Source organism: Schistocerca cancellata, chromosome 2 (genome assembly GCF_023864275.1).
Source record: "Schistocerca cancellata isolate TAMUIC-IGC-003103 chromosome 2, iqSchCanc2.1, whole genome shotgun sequence".
Taxonomy (NCBI): Eukaryota; Metazoa; Arthropoda; class Insecta; order Orthoptera; family Acrididae; genus Schistocerca; species Schistocerca cancellata.
Genome location: NC_064627.1, coordinates 567678002 through 567698878, shown reverse-complemented (window position 1 = coordinate 567698878; position 20877 = coordinate 567678002). Strand labels below are relative to the sequence as shown.

General features: G+C 42.5%; 1 protein-coding gene across 1 annotated transcript in view; it reads left to right on the top strand.

Annotated features, from left to right (window-relative positions):
• Nucleotides 1–1703: 1703 nt before the first annotated feature.
• The window catches only part of LOC126162160 (SH2 domain-containing protein 4B-like), a 649869-nt gene continuing 630695 nt past the window's right edge, over nucleotides 1704–20877 (top strand). Inside the window, exon 1 of the mRNA XM_049918472.1 lies at nucleotides 1704–1897. The gene's annotated coding sequence lies outside the window, so the exon portion shown is untranslated. The remainder of the gene's footprint in view (nucleotides 1898–20877) is intronic.

The following is a 20877-nucleotide window of genomic DNA, read 5'->3' as shown; positions in this document are numbered from 1 at the left end:
GTTGTTGAATGTTCACTGTACGTCAGGTATAACATATTGCCTAAATCTGGCTCAAATGGCTCTGAGCACTATGGGACTTAACTGCTGAGGTCATCAGTCCCCTAGAACTTAGAACTACTTAAACCTAACTAACCTAAGGACATCACACACATCCATGCCCGAGGCAGGATTCGAACCTCCGACCGTAGCGGTCGCGCGGTTCCAGACTGTGGCGCCTAGAACCGCTCAGCCACTCCAGCCGGCGCCTAAATCTGAGCGCACAATGTTATGTTTTATGCTACATCATTATTAGCGTTTCCACGTAGCTTCCACACTTACATTCCCCGCAACTTTCAACCATAGTTTCCACAGTAAGTGGCAGCGGTGATACTGTAAGAGGTCCATGACTAAGGAATTTTTTGCTAGCCCACTCGAGCAGATGTAATTTCGATGGATTGCTCACGCAAACCTGCGATATGTAAGCTATAAGAAAATCTCTGACCAGAGAGCAGTGTTGGCTGCAGTAGGAACTGTGTAGTAGTAGGAGTAAGTAGTTACTAGGAGTCGTGTGTATCGAGATGGCTAGGCCGGTATTGGGGAGCGATGGCGGTGCCTGAGCGATGTAGTATAAGGTAAAAGCAAACTCGCGCATATGTCTGTTGTTATATCAAGTCCCATGTAAATCCAGAATGAGATTTTCACTCTGCAGCGGAGTGTGCGCTGATATGAAACTTCCTGGCAGATTAAAACAGTGTGCCGGAACTCGGGACCTGTGGAAATGTTTTTAAAAAATCTCTTAATAATAATCTTTCTTATAAAAATTAACTTTTGATAATCATTCATCTCAATTTAAAGAATTTCCTACTTTCTCCAATCCATAGCATCCCGATTATTGTAAAGAATGATCAGTTGTTTCTTTTTATACATGACAAATCTATCGGCCAGCATTGCACTGGGCTGTGCCAGAAAAATTTCTTGTAGGAGCAGATATATATGCGTTATCTGGCGACCTTATTGAGGTAAGAATTTTTTAATTTATTCAGTATTATCTTTCAGGGCTATGACGCAGCACTGGTGACGTCCAAATTTACCAGTTTAGCTTCACAGTCAGTTAATTATTGAAAGGGTATATATGAGTCACATTTTTTATTACGAGGTTAGTCACATTTTATAAATGGTAGGTTACGGAATTTATCTGTCGGGAGGTTACAATATCTCTTGTCTTGCTTATCTCACAGTGATATGATTCACGTGACTTTAAAGTTCTTCATGTCCATAGTTGCTAATCAAGTACGAAACACACGCAGACACAAACAACAACAGGTGCTCGCTTACAGCCACTACGTCCCCCGCACGACAGGGGCGCTACATGTCTTGGGATTATTCGGCAGTGAGCAGTTGTATACGGCCGCCCAACTAGTCGAACGAATACGCTTCAAGTGGACGCTTGGTCTCAGTTGTATGTATAGGCTACAAGGAACAAAGAAACGACGTGAAGTTCAAATGTTTACCTCCTGAAGAATGATGTCCGTGATTCGACGTTGTCTTTGCTGTGACTTACGCTTTGTCGTCTCCCGTTGTAGCACTATAGTTTCAGTGTGCGGCGGCAGCGAGGACGGATGCTGTGCCCCTCCCCCCTCCCCCCACCCGGCGCCTCGGCAGCAGGGGAGTGGGGGGCGGCGAGCGGCGGCGCGCCCGGCGCGGTCGCCAGTCGGTGCCTCGCCACGCCCGCGCACAGTGCTCCGAGCCGGCCGGCCGGTCGCCGACAGCACAGCTCACGCCAGCCAGTGCCGCGTGCCCCGTAGCGTCTTCATGTCGCCGGTGCAGCGCCTCGACTGCTGACCGCCGCCCGCCTTCAGACACCCGCCCGGCCCGCCGCGCGCTTCCTTCCTCCTACAGTCATCGACATAAACACAAGGTAGGTGGCTCACCTTCCGGACTGTGTCTCCAGTACCGTGCCGACTCCTTCCGCGATGCGCTGTTGGCTTCGTTCTATTCTGGAGCCCTTCTTCGGATTGTCTCCAGTTTGATGGTCATCCAGGTCCCGCACGCAAGGGAAGTTGGGATCGAGTAACAGAAGTCTACCGAAGAGAGCAATGCTGACATTCTGTTTTGACCAGTGACGTCACCATCGACACTGGAGGTAGTGAGGACCGACTGAAGCGTAACCCGAGCTCTAGGCTGATTGGAAGGGTGGCAGTTTGGTTGCGATTTGGAGAAGTGAACAAGTGTATCATAACAATCACACATTTTCTTGAATAAGTTTGCGACCATTGTTGATTTTTGTGGGTAAAAATGTGCAGATTAAAATAATAATTATGTCGCTATCAAACGTAATAAATATTAATTTTATTAAATTAAGACACCCAATCGCATACTCCGCTAAAAAGTCTATTATACATAGGCCTTCGTTTGATGGGCAATATTCGTGGGAATGTACTTTGGAACACAGCACTGTATGGGCGTGAATCACGAATTGTGGGAAAATCAGAAAAGAAGAGAATCGCAGCGTTTGAAGTGTGGTGCTACAGAAGAATGTTGAAAACTAAGTGAGTTAATAAGACGAGAAATTAGGAGGTTGTCCGCAGAATCGGCGAGGAAAGGAATATTTGTAAAACGTTGACGAGAAGTAGGGACAGGGTGTAAGGACGTGTGTTATAACGTTGTGGAATAATTCCATGGCACTAGAGAAACCTGTATTTAGTAAACTGAGGGATAGATACAATTTGGAATGCAGGTTGAGTCAGGAGGAAAGCTACGTGCTTTGAAGGGTGATAATATTAGTGATTCTGAACGAAAAACGTCATAAGAACGTATGTTCTGGTTTTACCAGTTTCGGACGAAACTAATGAAATCAGTGGAGAACAGGGCAAATGCAGATGATAGTAAATGAAACTTTCTGATCCTATGTTTTGTTTAATTGTGCAAATTTCCTCGCAAAAGATGTTCAAAAAGTCCACCGTCAACTGCAGCGCATTTTGAAGCTCTTGTTGACAGCTGTTGTATCGCTGGTCTGAGCTCATTCGTACTGTCCTTCGCCTGAGCACACCCGTGTGAAATACGAGCGGGAAGTTCTTCTTCTTGTCCACTCAGCGCGTATAGGCTTCGCTCTTAAGCCAACAAAACAAACAGCAATCTAATGGAGTAAGATCGGGTGACCTCGGTGTCCAAGACACGACTCCACGGAGACCGATACAACGCCCAGCACACGTTTCACTGAGGTACTGTGTCACTGGCTGTACGGAATGCGCAGGAACTCCGGCATGCTAGAAGTACGTCGTGTTGTCAAAGGATTATCCTCCAGGTATTCTGGTTAACAAATTTTGAAAGTTATAAAGATACCGTACTCCATTAACACGGTTATCTAAAACAACTGGACCGATGAGTTGGTCACCAGTAATTTGTGCGCATTGAAATGGCCTGTAAAGACAACACTATATAGCTAATGTCGCTTGAGTCGTTTTCGCGTATGAGTGCTGAGAACGGCATGCGACTGAAGCCCGTGATTTTTAAACAGCTGTGTGCCGGATACAAAAAAAGGAAATATATTCATTTGAAGTTTTTCGTTTAGAATTACCAACACAGTCATGTCCTTTCCCTCCAGAGTCACCCTGTATTTCCAACACACAACTGATGACGTCTGCTGTAAATGCTGGTCTGAGATAAAGCGATGGGCATAGTAGAGGAATTCGTGACAGGCTTATCGAACCAGTTAGGAAACTGATGACAGAAAAAGAATGGTTTTATACATTTCTTAATTTATAAGGAATTTTTGGCTACTACCATCTACAGAAAACTTATTGAATCTGACGTTGAAAGTTTTTATCTGATGACGGCAATAGCCGAAACGTCGTTGTAAATGACTTCATTCACAATAATCATTTATTGCTAATTTACAAGTTATACTTACATTCTGTTTGGAATTAGCTGTTTTCCCACTGTGACATATTTTCAAGGCTGAAGGCATTAATAACTAGCACATACCCACCTGAAACCTCTATAAATCGGCACCAGTCCCGTCACATTGATAATTAAAATACGCATGACTGTATCATGTCATAGCCGACATACTGATTAACTGTATCACTATGAAAATTTAACAGCCCGCATCTCGTGGTCGTGCGGTAGCGTTCTCGCTTCCCACGCCCGGGTTCCCGGGTTCGATTCCCGGCGGGGTCAGGGATTTTCTCTGCCTCGTGATGGCTGGGTGTTGTGTGCTGTCCTTAGGTTAGTTAGGTTTAAGTAGTTCTAAGTTCTAGGGGACTTATGACCACAGCAGTTGAGTCCCATAGTGCTCAGAGCCATTTGAACCATTTTTGAAAATTTGACATATTGTATTCTTCAGTACTTCCAGTAGCTGTACCAGTATGTCGATGATTCCGGCAATCTACCATCAACTGGAACGCCGTGTTATTTTTTATTTTCATCCTCTGACAGTTCATCTTGTGCGGCCGATCGCTGTGGTTTCTTACTCCATCAGTCAGGTACAATGTTCTTCCTCGTTCGCATTTGAAATATGATACATTTACCTCCACCGAAAACACCCTGAAAACGTACTTCTTCAATGTTTCGTGTATTATAAATCTCGATTGCGTTTTATTTCAATATATCCGTATTTTGTCCAGGCAGCCGTTGATAGATCTCGCCGCACTAATAACGATAAGCGTGTGTAGCAAGGTTAAACAGCACCTTGCAGACGTAATTTACCTTCGTAAACAGTCGTTTACAATGGTTTTTTGTATCTTACCGACGTCACTGACTAGCACACTATCAGTAGTATCGAAAAGCAAAATTTGTCGTTTTAAACAACCTAGGAAGATTATCTGTGTATTTTGGCGGTGTCTTTGATCGTTCCATCAAAAGTCGTCGTCTGTCAATGGTTTGTCCAGAAAATGATGCAGAGCTCTTTCTCGTAAATCGAAACACTGTTACGTTTATCGTCTACCTGTACCTGGATATCGTCCCGTAGTGATGAGATAAACAGGGACAGATATCGACTGTGACAGGCAGCAGACACAACAGATGTTTTGTTGTTGCCTTTTTTCATCGTAGCACACTGTACATACATTCAAAGGAGAAACTCTTTGAGATGACTTTGTTATTTCGAAAAGAGGAATTAAATATTTTCTGTTTACCAAGGAACCTAATGACTCGCTCACACACTTCTCAGTATCTTCACAATTGCACCTACCTCTGTATATAACGAAGTAGAACGTCTGATTCACACATACGTACGACTCGTATTTCCGGTGTTTCGATGTTTTGGTCGTCGGAACACGTACCGCCCCTGCAAATGCACGCGCCTTCGTGGCCCAGACCGCTTACGCACTTTTGTGCGGTGGCACTCGACTCGGAGGAAATCATTTTGAATACTTGTCGTGGAAATACTTGGTCACTACTGGGGGAGAAATGGTATCGTAAAGTTCATCGCAATACTGTTGCTTTAATGTCGTAATTTAAATTGGAAACCTCTCTGTAGTTCATCGTGCTGTGATGGTGTGTGACTGTAAATGGTTGATCGCAGCCTCATTTGGATTTTCAAACAGTTAGAGAGGAGTAAGCTGTGCGCTGGCACGTACTTTTACCCTCTTTCTTCTTTATCATCAACAATAAAAACACGAAACTACACTCAACATGTAGTCATTACTTGCCTACAGTTCAGCACACATCAAAATATCCTAGCTTTGTAAAGGAAAGGCGCCGAATTGATGTAGATATAGAAACTCTTTTTCAATTTAGGTGGCTGACCCGTTATAACAATCCCATACTGGAACACGTTCCAAAGTCTTCCTGTCACCTAGGGGCGTCAATATGGGAACTGTACATTCACAGCACACACCATGGGCACATTCCTTGACTCTAGTGTTGTTGTTGGTTTTTTTTTCTTTTCCTTTCTGATCCGTGATGTGACGTGCATTATTTGTCTGTGCTTGCAGAACGTTCGGTTCAAAATGTAACCTGCATTTCATGTATTACATTACTGAGATGTCTGCTGGATCAATGGAACTTTCCATTATCGCAGTGTCACTCAAGAAGTGTTTTCAGATGACTCGGATCATCAACTTTGAGGATTTGAAGTAGTCCTCCAGCTCTGCCGTACTTCCCAGTATCCGGGTAATTCTGTTCTCTAGTACTGTCATTGGTATGTCTGGAGCTTGTCATGTATCTCGTATGCGTAGTGATTTAACATTCACAGACAGACGATGCCAGATGAATTCATTCTCATGTTGTTCACTTCTGCTGTGCAGTAATCCACCAGCCCATACGCAATCGATAAATGGCTTAAACATAACATTAAAGAACTGTATTTCGACGTTTATTACTTTCGAGTTAGGTCTTCCCACTTTATAGTCATGAGTGGTAGACCTGATGAGTGGATTCTTACTCGGGCTTGTTCTGCCTCCTTATCGGAGCATTTAATTTATTACGCGATCTGAACTTCGCATTAAAATGATGTATTCTGGTATATCTAGCTGGCACAAAACACATTGTTATTTCCTTCGAGGAGACACAGATAGTGACTTAGTGTGGGTAAACGTGTATGTTCTAACTCATTAGAAAGAGTCCCGCAAATGAATTTGGACTGACTCCGCTTAGCCCGAAAATGCTCTTCTGCTGAACAGGACCCTGAAGAGATTGAAGATTTAGTGCTGACAGCTGTAGACATTTGTATTACAATATACATTTCGTATTCATAGAGAAACTGAGGTGAGACTAAGAGCCTAAGCGAGGTAACTGTAATTTCATAGCAGAGAAAAATCCACCGTGTGGTGTGTGGTGGAGGGTACATTGTCAACCAGAATAATTTCTCCTCCTCTCCTCACACTCCCTACTCTATTTATAGACGATGCGCAGGAAGAAAGACTGTCGGAAGCCCTCCTTCTCTAATTATAGCGTTTTGGTCATTAGGCGAGACTTACGTCTGACCGTCTGTCTGGAAGCTAGAAAGCTTAGCTCTACCCATAGCGCCGAAGTTGCATCGAGAGAGAGGAAGTAAAGACAGTAAAAAGAAAATTCTTCAGGAATTTTTTTACTGTCGCCAATAGTAAACCCCGTATTACTACCGTCAGCTAGTATGTTTCGCGTTCTGTTGTTGAATGGTTGGAATAAGTAACGTTATGTTTTACGCGACTGTGTAGTTACTGCAGAACTGGCCCTTGAACAAGAGTAAATTTCACCATTTACACTGAGATGACTAGTGGTAATTTTGATGAAATGACATTTTGCCTCGGCTTACTTAATCGAGAGACTGTAAGTACTTGTAACATGCAAGCTTCATCTAAATGTAACAATATTTTTGAGCTTGCTATTTCTTTCTCACAAAGCAACAGACTTTACTGATAAAAAATAACGCGTCCAAACACATCAGCTTGCTTTCCCGTGATCTTTTGTTCTTTAGTGTTGTTCTTCGCCTACTTACATTTCCGGTAAGAAAGATTAAGGACACATGCCACATTGTTTTTCTATGGAGGAATAATGAGGACTGTAAATAGAGTTGTGCTACACCAAAACTATGTTTCCTTATTTTTGTACACTACATAAATGGCGTAGTAAATGGTAGGACTACTGGTAGTGTTGGTAGAACTGCTAGGGAAAGAAACAGAAATGAGTGTTACAGAGAAAATGTGAGCCGATGACTCCTCGTTTTTTTGGTTTTTGGTTTCTTGTTTTGCACGTAATTAGAATCAGTGTTAGTCCATTGTGTATTTTATATCCGTATAGAATACAAATTGTGTTTTGTAAGTAATAAAACTCAGTTGAGCGCGTAATTTCTGCCCTTATATGTAACCAAAGCAACTACTTTTAATGCAAGTACAGTTTACAAAGACAAACATAAATGCATGTAATTATTGTTGTTATTTTGTACTCAGTAAAACGTTCTTTATCATGATCAAAGGCAAGAGTTTCCTGTTATTACTGACAAATGCGAAAGTTGTTCAGGGGTAACAGAAACATGCAGTTCGACGAAGTTCGATATATTTTTGTTTTGTGGTTTTTTATTTTACATTTTTGGAGGCAATTGCGTTTTATAGTGCTTTATGATAAATCTGTATTGTTTTCTTTATTTTTAATACAGCATCCCTCTGTTTCACATTACAAATCAATAATTTTCGAATAAAACCTGAATTAAACATTGACAATTTCAGTTTTACTATAAATATTGTTTATTCTTAAGTAAGAGACAGGAAGATAACTATACAGAACAACAATGTTCCGTAGGCTACATGGCCCTTTATATATCCTCACTCAGTTTCTGGAGGGTTTACTGCATCCAGTTTTTAGGGGACTCTAGTAAGACACTGATCGCGTAGGTATAGAAAGCGATCGTTATGAGGTAACGCCTGATAGATACGCAACACACCCAATCTGCAGGTAATGCAAGTTCGACGTCAAAACCTACCACAGTTACAAGGGAAACTAACGTAATCTAGGCTTACTTATGGTAGTCTACAGTAGCCTCTGGTAGTTTTACAACTATATAACACTTACTGAGAAAATTCCTGTGCTCAGAACAGATACCTTCCCGTTTATCGTTACGGTATTCGATGGAAACACGAAAGATTTTTATCTTTTGCTCCTAACTGTAAAGTAGTTCCCAAACTGGTGAGGACAAACGGAAGCCACGATAAAGGGAGCTGTGTTTGTAAATCATGCTTTCTTTGTTTGCGAGGTCCCCGCTTACGTGCTTGCCAGTGTTTTCCCAGCGACGATAAAGTTGACTCTACCCGACAACAACCGAGGCGAAGAGTGGGAGCTCGCCGAACATATCGCCACAGGGCCTATGTGAGGTTAAAGAAGGCACTGCCGGCGGCAATGTTATCAACTGTCTGATTCACTTCATTCATGTTCGCAGTGCTTCAAATCGTGCTCTAATTACCACTGCCCCGACACTAACTTTTTGCTAGAGGCTGTAAATTAATTTCGTAAATACTTTTTACACCTGTTACCCTAATAATTTCTTTTTACAGACTCCATTAGCGGAAGTGAACGGCGCTCTTCTTGTCTCCACTCGATCTTCGTAGGCCAAACTGCATTCTCTGCGTGTCTGAGCGACTGTCAGGCGTAGGATCCTGGAATTTTCTGAATATCATCTTCATAATTTGTTAGTTGTAGTTACAGGGTATTCCACTATTTCTTCTATAGCAATACTTCATTCTTAGGCTCATGGATTAGTTCCACGTAACTCAGAGGTCAAGGGATATTGTTATCGCACACGAAGCGATGTTACCGGAGTCCTTGGACTTGCAATCGCTGGTGGAAAGAGGTTTCTGCCCTATTTGTCAATAATATTGCTTTAGAAAGCTCATCTACCGAAACGCTAAAAAACTATCTTATTGTAGGAAAGCATGTCATCCGCCGATTTAACTGACAGAACATCTAACAAAAAGAAGAGAAAATTATTTCTGTGCAGTATTATTTGATAAGAAAAGAATACAACAAAAATGATTCTGGATCATTTGCTTGAAATTTCTTCGTAATGGCTAATGCGTAAATAATATGTAATTGGAGTCCTATTGTAATGATGAATGACATGCAGTTCGATGCTCATTCAGATCGTCCTCAGGTATGATAGCTCTGTAGTGTCGTGGAAGGACAAATAATTGTTTTCAGAAACCACCATACATTCTCTTCGTTAAATTCTAATACTCGGATATGGCGAATCGCCGTCGACGAAAAAAGACTGCGCAAGATCCTCTGTCGGATGTCACACATTTGTATCCAATTTCTCTTACTTATAGTTTGGGGACACCCATAGGTTTTCTTACGTTCTCTATCGTAGGCAGCAATAAGGCGTTTAATGAGTATTGCATGTATTTTAAAATCCCGTCCTCTGTCCAGATTTCCCCTTGAAAAGTCGTTGGTGCTTATCGTGTAACTCAGTGCTCTGACAAAAAATAACTACAATCTGGTTGCACTAGAATTCCTACATATTCTTTAGCAAGCAGGCTAACAATATGACTCATAAGCGAAAGCAGCCCGGTCATACAAACGGTAGTGCCACCCTGTGATGAGTCTCTGAATTTGAGTCCTAAATATTTCAAAAAAATCAGCTACCAGTCATAGTTACTACGACAGCAGAATCTACCAACAACGCGTTGTGGCGAAATACTTTCTAGATGCCCCCATAGCTCTGCTTATTAGTTGAACAGTGTTGAAAACTATCCTCTATTATTGACCTTAGCCACTTTTAATTGTATTCATCTCTCTGAATGCCCCTGCATTGTTGTGCCGAAAAAGCTCTTTTTTTGTTTTACTACTGAAGTCCCTTGATCGGTGTAGCTGCGTCCTATGACGGATCCTTATGTATCTGTTATGCCCATCATGCCCTAGTTTTTGTATTCCAGTCTTTGTCAGCCTTTACCTTTGTCTGCCACTATCATCAGTGTTGTGTCTTACTTTGTACATAACATTAAGTAGAGGTGGATTACAGAGTGGTGTGGCAATTGTCGTTGTAGGAAAGATGGACAGTAGCAGAAGTGATTAACGAACAAGTCAACGCAGTAAGCATACGATTTACTTAACTTGTATTTCTCCAAGCGAACGAAGGCTCAGTACAGATAATGCAGCTATTACAGTGTCAACAAGGATGAGGATCGCTGAACTAAGCACGAGCGAAGGTGTCGGAACGCCGCGTTGGGTCCCTCAGATACCGTGCGACCACTATTGTCGTCAGACGGTAACTTGCCATTCCATTAGCATCTTTGATAGGCCGTGGGGTGGTATCGATACCTGATACCACAGTTATTATTATCATTATTATTATTATTGCTGTTATCACTATAAGTGGCAGTAGCTGCAGTGGTTCAAGTATTTCCAGTATTAACTTTATTAGTTCATAGTTATTATTATAAACTCAGTTCGCCACACTCAAATCATTTTAATACTATTTGTCCTATTGAAATTGTTATGTTAGAAAGATACTGTATATGTGAAACCACAATCCGATGTAAGAGAGGACCCGATGACCGTAATCAGATCAGGTTAAATAAATAAATACCACTCTACTGCTGTTTCCAGTGCCAGGGCCACCTTTCTTGGTGCCACAGCAGGTATCGTACCATCTAAACTTTTTTTTTCTATTACGATATTCCTACTGTGATTTTTCTTGTCTGTTCCTTATAATAATTTTTCAGTTCGTACTTCATGCCATTCCCATGTCGAAGTATACTTCCACTTGTTCAGAAGTACGCTTTGAAGGCTTTATTTCTCACTTCCATATTCTAGCTCTTCGTTGAAGGAAGCAATATTCATTTTCCAGAATACACTCTGACATCTTCTTTTACTACGGCGCTTTCCCAATTTTGTTTAAAACATATCGCTATTCACCTTTGCCATAACTTTGTTTGCCCTTAACCGATTTTAATTCATTGGTATGCGATCCATTATGTGGGCAACGGTCTTGCCGCAGTGGTTACACCGCTTCCCGTGGTATCACCGAAGTTAAGCGCTGTCGGGCGTGGTCGGCACTTGGATGGGTGACCATCCGGGCCGCCATGCGCTGTTGCCATTTTTCGGGGTGCACTCAGCCTCGTGATGCCAATTGAGGAGCTATACGACCGATTAGTAGCGGCTTCGGTCAATAATATCATCATCAAGACCAGGAGAGCGGTGTGCTGACGCCGTGCGGGATTAGCCGAGCGGTCTCAGGCGCTGCAGTCATGGACTGTGCGACTGATCCCGGCGGAGGTTCGAGTCCTCCCTCGGGCATGTGTTTGTGTGTGTGTGTGTGTATTTGTCCTTAGGATAATTTAGGTTAAGTAGTGTGTAAGCTTAGGGACTGATGACCTTAGCAGTAAGTCCCATAAGATTTCACATACATTTTTTTTTTTGGTGTGCTGACCCCACGTCCCTCCTATCCGCATCCTCCACGGAGGATGACACGGCTGTCGGATGGTCCCGGTAGGCCACTCATTGCCTGACGACGGAGTGCTTTTTATCCATTATGTTCAGTACTTCTATCATTTTCATCTTTGGTAAAAGTGTAGTCGTCTGCGAGTCTTCTTATTGGCTCGACATGGCATTCATGTCAAACAACAAGGGTGAAATGCTACAATGCTTTGTTTCATCCTATTTAACAAGAACTTTTCTTTCTTGATCTTCCACTGAGATATTTCGGTAATCATAATTATGTGGAAATATAGTTGTCTAAGATCACATAACTAATGAGGAGGTATTGAATAGAATTGGGGAGAAGAGGAGTTTGTGGCACAACTTGACAAGAAGAAGGGACCGGTTGGTAGGACATGTTCTGAGGCATCAAGTGATCACAAATTTAGCATTGGAGGGCAGCGTGGAGGGTAAAAATCGTAGAGGGAGACCGAGAGATGAATACACTAAGCAGATTCAGAAGGATGTAGGTTGCAGTAAGTACTGGGAGATGAAGAAGCTTGCACAGGATAGAGTAGCATGGAGAGCTGCATCAAACCAGTCTCAGGACTGAAGACAACAACAACAACAACAAGAGAAGTTGATAGTCTTGTGTCACAGAGTTGAATTTCACGTAGCTGTTCCTCATAGAACACAAAAATCAACACGTGTTCCGGCTTCTAGTGTGACGCTAGACATAGAGACAATTGACAGAGATTTTTTTTTACCGCTTGAAGTTCTGTTGGCTGTAACTAGAAGGTGAGCGGGTTTGATGGGTCAGGGGTGAAGGGTCATACTGTAGAAATGAGTTTGGTTTCAGTCCACTTCCCAAGTCGACAATTCTTTTTCTCTTATGTTAATTTTCCCCTTGAGTACAGGTCACGTGACATGCAGTCGGATGAGAGAAATGCTTGATAATGCAGACTAGAGAATCCAACTGTTGGTTCATAATCAGTTTTCACGACATTCTGTTACGCGTTTGGTTTGCTATAATGAAGTTTTTTAGGCATAGTTGTGAGGAAGAATTGCCAAAGCATGTCAGTTTTATTCATCGCAGCTAAGCTTTGCGTTTCTGTTGTATTTACAACTTCCGTCCAAATTGCTTCACATCTAACAAATAAAACTGTTTACAACTTGAAAATAGAGCTTAATTAGCAATAAAAATGTATTTACCGCGAGGTACAAGTTTCGTAAATTTCTAGATTCGGACATGAACCCGAGTTATTATTATTAGGAAGTGCAGTTATATGACGATCCTCTCAAAAATTATATTGGGTTACTAACATAAGAAATAAGTGTTGATTTTTCAATGACGAACGGGTGTGCGAGATGCATCCATCCGTCACCCACAACTGTCAGCTCCCACTTGCGAATGTAGCAAAACATCAATGTGGATTCTTTGCACCGCCCGACACAGACAAGACTTGTAAGCAGTGCGGTTCACGAAGACTGGAAAAAGGTCCCCGCGTAGTAATCAGAAGAGAGATTTGTTATCACACAGATATAGGCAGCTGCTCAATCACACGGCTCGTGTCCACTGAGCCATACGGCAGTTGGGGGGGGGGGGGGGGAGGCACCATCATACGACAGCACTTCTGCAGGAAATGGAAGATTAGGGCCGCGTCCTTTACCGATCGCTGTGACGTCACGAGTAATGCGTCACACCGAGGCACCTGGAGTTGGCTGCTGCTGTTTGTGCTAGTACAGGTATTTACTGCGTGTCTAGACACTCAGGTGGCGCTTGTTTCTACGAAGCTATTATTTGCTCATGCAGTCCCGAGATGGACCAGTAACACAGGTGGTGAGATATTTGTTTTCTAACAGCTTAAACTGCTTATGTATTACCGCTGAGCCAAAACACTACCGTCAGACTTCCTGAGGTGGTAGTTAATTGCTTTGAGCACTCGTTCATCTTCGCTGCTATGGAACACATCTCTTCTACTGAACAAGTGCTCATAGCTCGTAAGCTATGCGTTTTAGAGCCCATGTTTAGTAAACAATTTTTTCTTGTTTTGGTCTGCACTACATCCTCCCAAAGTGTGGAAAGCGAAGAGCTTGCAGTAGACATATTTCACAGTACTGAAGACGAAGAAGTACTCACAGCTCTTGAGCTATGCATTTCAGAGCCCTTGTTTACCAGACATTCTTTTCTTCACAATGTGCTTCCACAGAACATGTGGCCTGCAATTGAAAAAGTGTCATGATAATCACTCCATTGGCTCAAGATTTCGGATTAGTCCCCCATTTGGATTTCCTGGAGGGGACTGCCAAGGAGAAGGTCGCTATGAGAAAAAGGTTGAATAATCGGCGAAAGAGTAATAGACTATATTATATGTACTCTGCTATGGACCGACGAAGAATGCTCTTGTATCCATTTTTTGCTAACAGTATGGAATTTAGGGAATATAAGTGATAAGTTCGTCACGAAAATACGCATTGAAAGCGCCTGTGATCTACTTAGTACTAAGTTTCCGCTTCCCCAAGGAAAAAAAAAATTGAATGACTTTTTCGTTACTAATACTAGACTCGTGATATACCGCACTTTTGGGCGCACTTCGTTACATGCATAACGGATGCTTTAATTGGATCAGAATTATCGTTTGGGAAAGTGAACCTTATTCTATATATAAAAGTTGATATTGTTAAAAATATCGGGAATCCGATATAGCGATATTTAAAAAAATATCATTATCGACCTCTGATATAGCGATGGAAAAATATCGACCAGCCTATAAAAATAGCGGCTGCACAGTGTAAATACACTGCCCGTTTTAGAGCTGTACATTTAAGTACTGATTTATTATTAGATGTTCAGTACATTAACAAGCTAGCAGCCTGCCCATCCCCCCTTAGAGCAAGAATTTAAAGGAAAACGATGCACGTTCACGCTTGGCGATAACCACTTTGCTAACAATGGTAACTGCACGTAAGTGGCACTATAAAAGGTGCGATAGGTTCGTCGTTCGGTTCCGTCACATATCGGATCTGTCCGGAACACTTGATGTCGACTTCCATGTTTTGTTTTTTTGTTTTTCTTTTTTCATTTCTGCCAACGCCAGCGATCTAACAGTTGTAGTGTCAAAATTGCGTAGTGAAGTTAAACGATGCAGTTTCTGTTGGTAGCATCGAGCGCCGATTATGTCAGCATTTCCCTTCACACATCTCCGCTGGCCGCAAAGACGTGTCTTGTCATTTGCGTTTTTCTTCACACCAATTGCGTTACAATTGTTTTTAACGCAACTGGTGCGCTACTTCTTCACATCGGAAACCTTGTTAATCCATTTCACACTGCCACCCCTCAGTGCAATCGGACTTCTTCTTTGTGCCATCTATACTTGCTTCACACAATCGGAGAGAAAGACCGGACGTCATGAAAACTCAAAAAGTAGTAAGATTGCTCCACACAGTGAAAGTAAAATTATGTTCTGCTACAACTTCAAAAGAACAAATATTCCCTGAAAATTGCGAAAATATAAAATAAAAATATCGACACTCGCTATTGTCACTTCGATATTGGTATATCGGGGAAATAAATATGACCGATATAGTCCGCAGCTCGTGGTCGTGCGGTAGCGTTCTCGCTTCCCGCGCCCGGGTTCCCGGGTTCGATTCCCGGCGGGGTCAGGGATTTTCTCTGCCTCGTGATGACTGGGTGTTGTGTGATGTCCTTGGGTTAGTTAGGTTTAAGTAGTTCTAAGTTCTAGGGGACTGATGACCATAGATGTTAAGTCCCATAGTGCTCAGAGCCACTTGAACCATTTGACCGATATAATCAATATGCCATAAAAATAGATATATCCGTATTTTGTCAACAGCTCTATTTTATAGCACATGCCCATTCCGACTGACGTTACTTTTTTACGCACACTCACTCCTTTTTGTGTGTGTTATGATTTCAGTCTTCCTCATTTAAGTTTTCTGCTATTTCCTTTGGTCAGTCCATAGTATGTGGGAAAGCATGCTCTGTCATCATTCTCATAAAGCTGCGATTTTCCTCCGACTTCAGTGATAGTGCCAACAAACAGATGGTTAATATAGCACCCCTCATTTCCTGTTGCTTCCGTTTATCATTACGGTGATAATACTGCGATTAGAGAACAACTTGAACAAACATTGTGCGCTAAACTATCTGGCAATTATATTCATAACGTAATTATGAGACGAACTTATTTCCTTGTTTTATTTCAAATCAGTGTGCTCTTTGACCAAACGGACATGAAGTAACAAACATATATTTCAAGGTCTCTTCATTTAAGCACGGGTTCCTCTGTTAAGTTGATAAATAGCAGATAGGACGACTGACGTCATACTTCCCAGAAAAGAAGCTATTCGCGAACTGCGTACATTCGACGCTCTTTCACAGGAGGAGGGGACGGGAAAGAGTAACCAGACAGTCAGTTTTAAGCACTGAACTGTGTGGGATTTTAATCCGACGCAAACACTGATAAGACAGTGCTGCTCTCGACACATCTTTCCTTTTAGGCGGGGAAGAGACTTCACTCGTCGCTGAAACTGGGATTCCAACCATGTGCACGCGGTAACTGATGGGAGTTACTGATACTTGACAGTTGGGTTGGGTTGTTTTGTTTTGGGGTAGGAGACCAGGCAGCGAGGTCATCGGTCTCATCGGATTAGAGAAGGATGGGGAAGTAAGTCGGCCGTGCCCTTTGAAAGAAACCATCCCGGCATTTGCCTGGAGCGATTTAGGGGAATCACGGGAAACCTAAATCTGGATGGCGGGACGCGGGATAGAACCGTCGTCCTCCCGAATGCCAATCCAGTGTGCTAATACTGGACACAATGATTCTGGCAGTACATCTCATGTTAAGATGTTTGTACAATGAGATGTGCCTGACATACAAAGTATAAACGAGACTAAGGTCGTGTTCCTGAACTGCTGAGTTACTGTCTCAGTAAACTCGGGAAATTTGCGTGTTTGCTTACGTCTCGCATGTAGTGCTTCAAAGGAATTACTTCACAGTGGTACTGTAATGGCGTAAATAGTCGGAAAGAACAATATTGTCTGACTACACATTGCATAACTGGCTCTTTTCCATGTTCTATCTTAGTCTGACGTCACCGGAGCGGAACAGAATGCTAGATATGAAGGCAAAGAGGACGGAGGAGCGGACAGAGGTTCAGGATACCTTCTTGCCCTGGTGGCAAACTGCCCCTATAAGGCGGAAGAAATATCTACGGTCAAAGACATGAGAATGCAGAAGGCTAGGGAACTCACTGCATTAAATACGCTCAATGTGCATCCACAGGACATGTGACCAGTAACTGAAAAATTGTCATGATAATCTCTCCTTTAGCGAAATATTCCCTATTAGTCCTTAATTTGGATCTCCGGGAGGGCACTACCATGGGAGAGATCACCCTAATAAAAAGACTGAATAATCCAAGAGAGGATACTATTGTATGAGTCGGAGTGTGGAACATCAGAAGTTTGAACGTGTTTTGGAAGCCAGAAAATCTAAAAAGCGAAATGCAAAGGCGCAATCTATATATATAGATGGGGTCAATGAAATGAACTTGAAAGAAAATAAGGACTTCTGGTCAAATGAATATAGGGCAATATCAACAGCAGCAGAAAATGGTTATGAATAGGGTGTTAACGCAGAGAGTGAATTATTTTTACCTATTCAGTGATAGAAATGTTCTAATCAGAATCGACAGCAAATGAACGCCAACAACAATAGTCCAGGTATGCATGCCGACATCACAAGCAGAAGATGAAGAGGTAGGGAAAGTATAGGAAGAAGTGAACTAATTCAGTATGTAATTGGTGATAATAAACTAATAATCACGGAAGATTGGAACGGATCGTAAGGGAAGGAATTTAAAAAAGAGTTGCGGGAGAATATGAGGTTGGTACTGGGAATGAGACAGGAGAAAAACTAGAGTTATGTAATAAATTTTAGCTAGTATAGTGAATATACAATTAAGACATCACAGGAGGAGGAGGTATGCTTGAAAAAGATCCACAGACACAGGGAGATTCCTGCCGGATTACATTCAGACAGAGTTTCCGAAATCAGGTATAGATTGTAAGGCGTACCCAGGAGCAGATAGGCTCAGATCACAATTTCGTAATGATTGTGAGTAGGCTGAAGTTCCCGAGAAACGTCCGGAAGAGTCAGTGCGGAAGAAGTGGGACACTGAAGTCAAAAATTACAAGACTTACTGAATAGAATGAACATTCTACTGAGTGCAGGTTATGGATGGATGGTAAAGCTAAGAAAGAAGAAAATGTTAAGGAGTAACAAGAATGACATGAGAGGGAAACTTAACATCAAAATTGCGGTCTATGAAGTAGACGAAGTTAAGAAATTCTACTACCTTGGAAGTAAAATAACACAAAACGGACGAACTAAGGACATAAGAAGCAGACTAGCGTAGTCAAAGACGACATTCCTCTGAAAAAGAAGTATACAAACATAGGACTTAATGTGACGAGGAACTTTCTGAAAAGGTACTTGTGTAGCACAGCACTGTGTGCTGGTGAATCGTGGACAGTGGGAAAACCGGCAAAGTAAAGATAAGAAGCGTTTGGGATGTGGTGCTACGGAAGGATGCTTTAAATAAAGTGGACGGGTAAGATATGAGGAGATTCTCCGGAGAATGGGAGTGGAGATGAACAAACAGAAAACAGTGACAAGAAGAAAGAACAGGATGATAGAACATTTATTAGGTCATCGGAGAATAAATTCCATAGTACTAGAGGGAGCCGTGAAGGGTAAAAACTACAAGGAAAGAAAGGTTGGAAGATGTAAGTCTGCAGGCTTTCGTGGCTATTGTCACTGAAGTTAAAATCTTCTGGGTTGTTAGGCCGCGTCATATTTCTTCAAACAATTGACGTATCGATCCCTCTGTTGGGATCTTCTTCAGGAACTTGTGGTGTCCATTGCAGAGTGAGCACTCGATCTACAGTGGACACCATAAGATCCCGAAGAAGATCCCAGCATAGGGATGGAAACATCGATCTTAAATCTTAAATTCAATGAGAAGAAATATGACGCGGCTTAACAAGAAAGAAAATTTTTAAATTTAAGATTGTAATATATCCGACAAGTAACTGAGGACATTGGGTACAAATGCAACTCTGAGATGAAGAAGTTGTCACAAGAGAGGAATTCGAACCGGACCTCAATGAACCAGTCGGAAGACTGACGACTCAACAAGAAAGAAACAAAACGAAATATTGAATATCTGCTATGGTAATTGACACCTTCATTTCATTTCGCCTTGCCGCCTCATTCAGTACTGAGGAAATGGCATTCAGCATTGCACCTGTGTTCACAGGTAGTATTTTGGGAGCAGAGATCGGCCATTAATGTGTTTTACTGTGGGAAACTGTTTCGACTTTGTAGCGATAATGTTATTTTTGAATGGATATAGTTGCAAATCGTTCTTTGTTAATCACAGGGCCAGATACATTGCAGTGTTGGTGTGGTGGTAGCTGGCGGTGTTGGGTGAACAGAGCACAATGACTGTGCGTACCAATTTTACATGATCATGTCACCATGCATGATTGGTTATAGTAACGTGAATTCATATTAACATGAAAAAGCGATCATTTTGGAGTTTACATCACATACAGAATTAATTATCATAGTCAGTAGTGGCTTATGGCATTATTAATAAACTATGCATTATAATGGAAGCCTTGTCTATATTGTAAGAAAGTATTTAACTATAGTCAAACGGAGGACACTTTTGATATCTTTGGTAGTTTTTCCTGGCCAACGTTTTGGTCTGTTGTGGTCAGAGGTTTGGCCTGATGTGACTGGGGTTTTGGTGTGGTGAAGTCGGTGCTTTAGTCTGGTGTTCCTGAGGTGTTGGTCTGCTGCGGCTGAGATTTTGGTCTGGTGTGGTGGAGTTTTGGTCTGGGGCAACTGAGATTCTATTCTAGTGCAATTAGGGTTCTAATCTGGTGCAACTGAATTATAGTCTGCTGCAGCTAAGGTTTGTTCTGGTGTGGTTGAGGCTTTATCTGTTGCAACTGGGTTTGGGGGCTGCCATTTGGTCTGGTATGGTTGAGGTTTCGTCTGGTTTGGTTGCGGTTTGGTCTGGGGTGGCTGGGGTTTGGTTTGGCTTCGTTGGGGTTTGATCTGGTCTGTTTCAGGTTTGGTCTGGTGTGGTTGAGATTTTAATGTTGTGCAGTTGGGGTTAAATCTGGTGCAGTTGGGGTTTGGCGTGGTGCAGTTGAGCTTTAGTGTGGTGGGGTTGGGGTTTGGCTTGATGCCATTGGTCTTTGGTCTAATGCTGTTGGGGTTTTTGTCTGGCGCAGTTGGGGTTTTGGTCTAGCGCGGATGGAGCTTTTGCGGCCGGAGTGGCCGTGCGGTTCTAGGCGTTACAGTCTGGAGCTGGGCGACCGCTACGGTCGCAGGCTCGAATCCTGCCTCGGGTATGGATGTATGTGATGTCCTTAGGTTAGTTAGGTTTAATTAGTTCTAAGTTCTAGGCAACTGATGACCTCAGAAGTTAAGTCGCATAGTGCTCAGAGCCATTTGAACCATTTCTTTGGAGCTTTTGTCTGGTGCTGTCGGGTCTTTGGTCTAGTGTGGTCGGGTTTTTGGCCTGGTATGGTCAGCATTTTGGTCTGGCACGGTCAAGTTTTTGGTCCGTTGCAGCTTGAGTTTACGTCCTAGTAGAGTCAGAGTTGTTTAGTGCGGCTGGGATTCTGGTCTGGTATGACCAGTGTGTTGATCTGATGCAGCTAGGCGTGGATGGGGTTATTTCAGTCTGATTGAGTACGACAGCTTTAGTACTGTAAACTGTACAATCTAAATGGAGGCCTCAACGAGGTTGTTCATTGCTACATGTTTGTGGATTTGGCAGTAGATCCTTTCGTAAAACACTGTCGTGAGTCCGAGAAACGCACGCTTACCTTAGTAATTTGTAGACGACTTTTGCAGTATGAGTAATGAACTGAATGGCCGGCAGCCAGAGTCATTATATGACGCGTGCTGAGCAGCGCGGAGTGGCAGGAAGCGTGACTCACAGCCAGAGCGCGCTCGTGGCGTA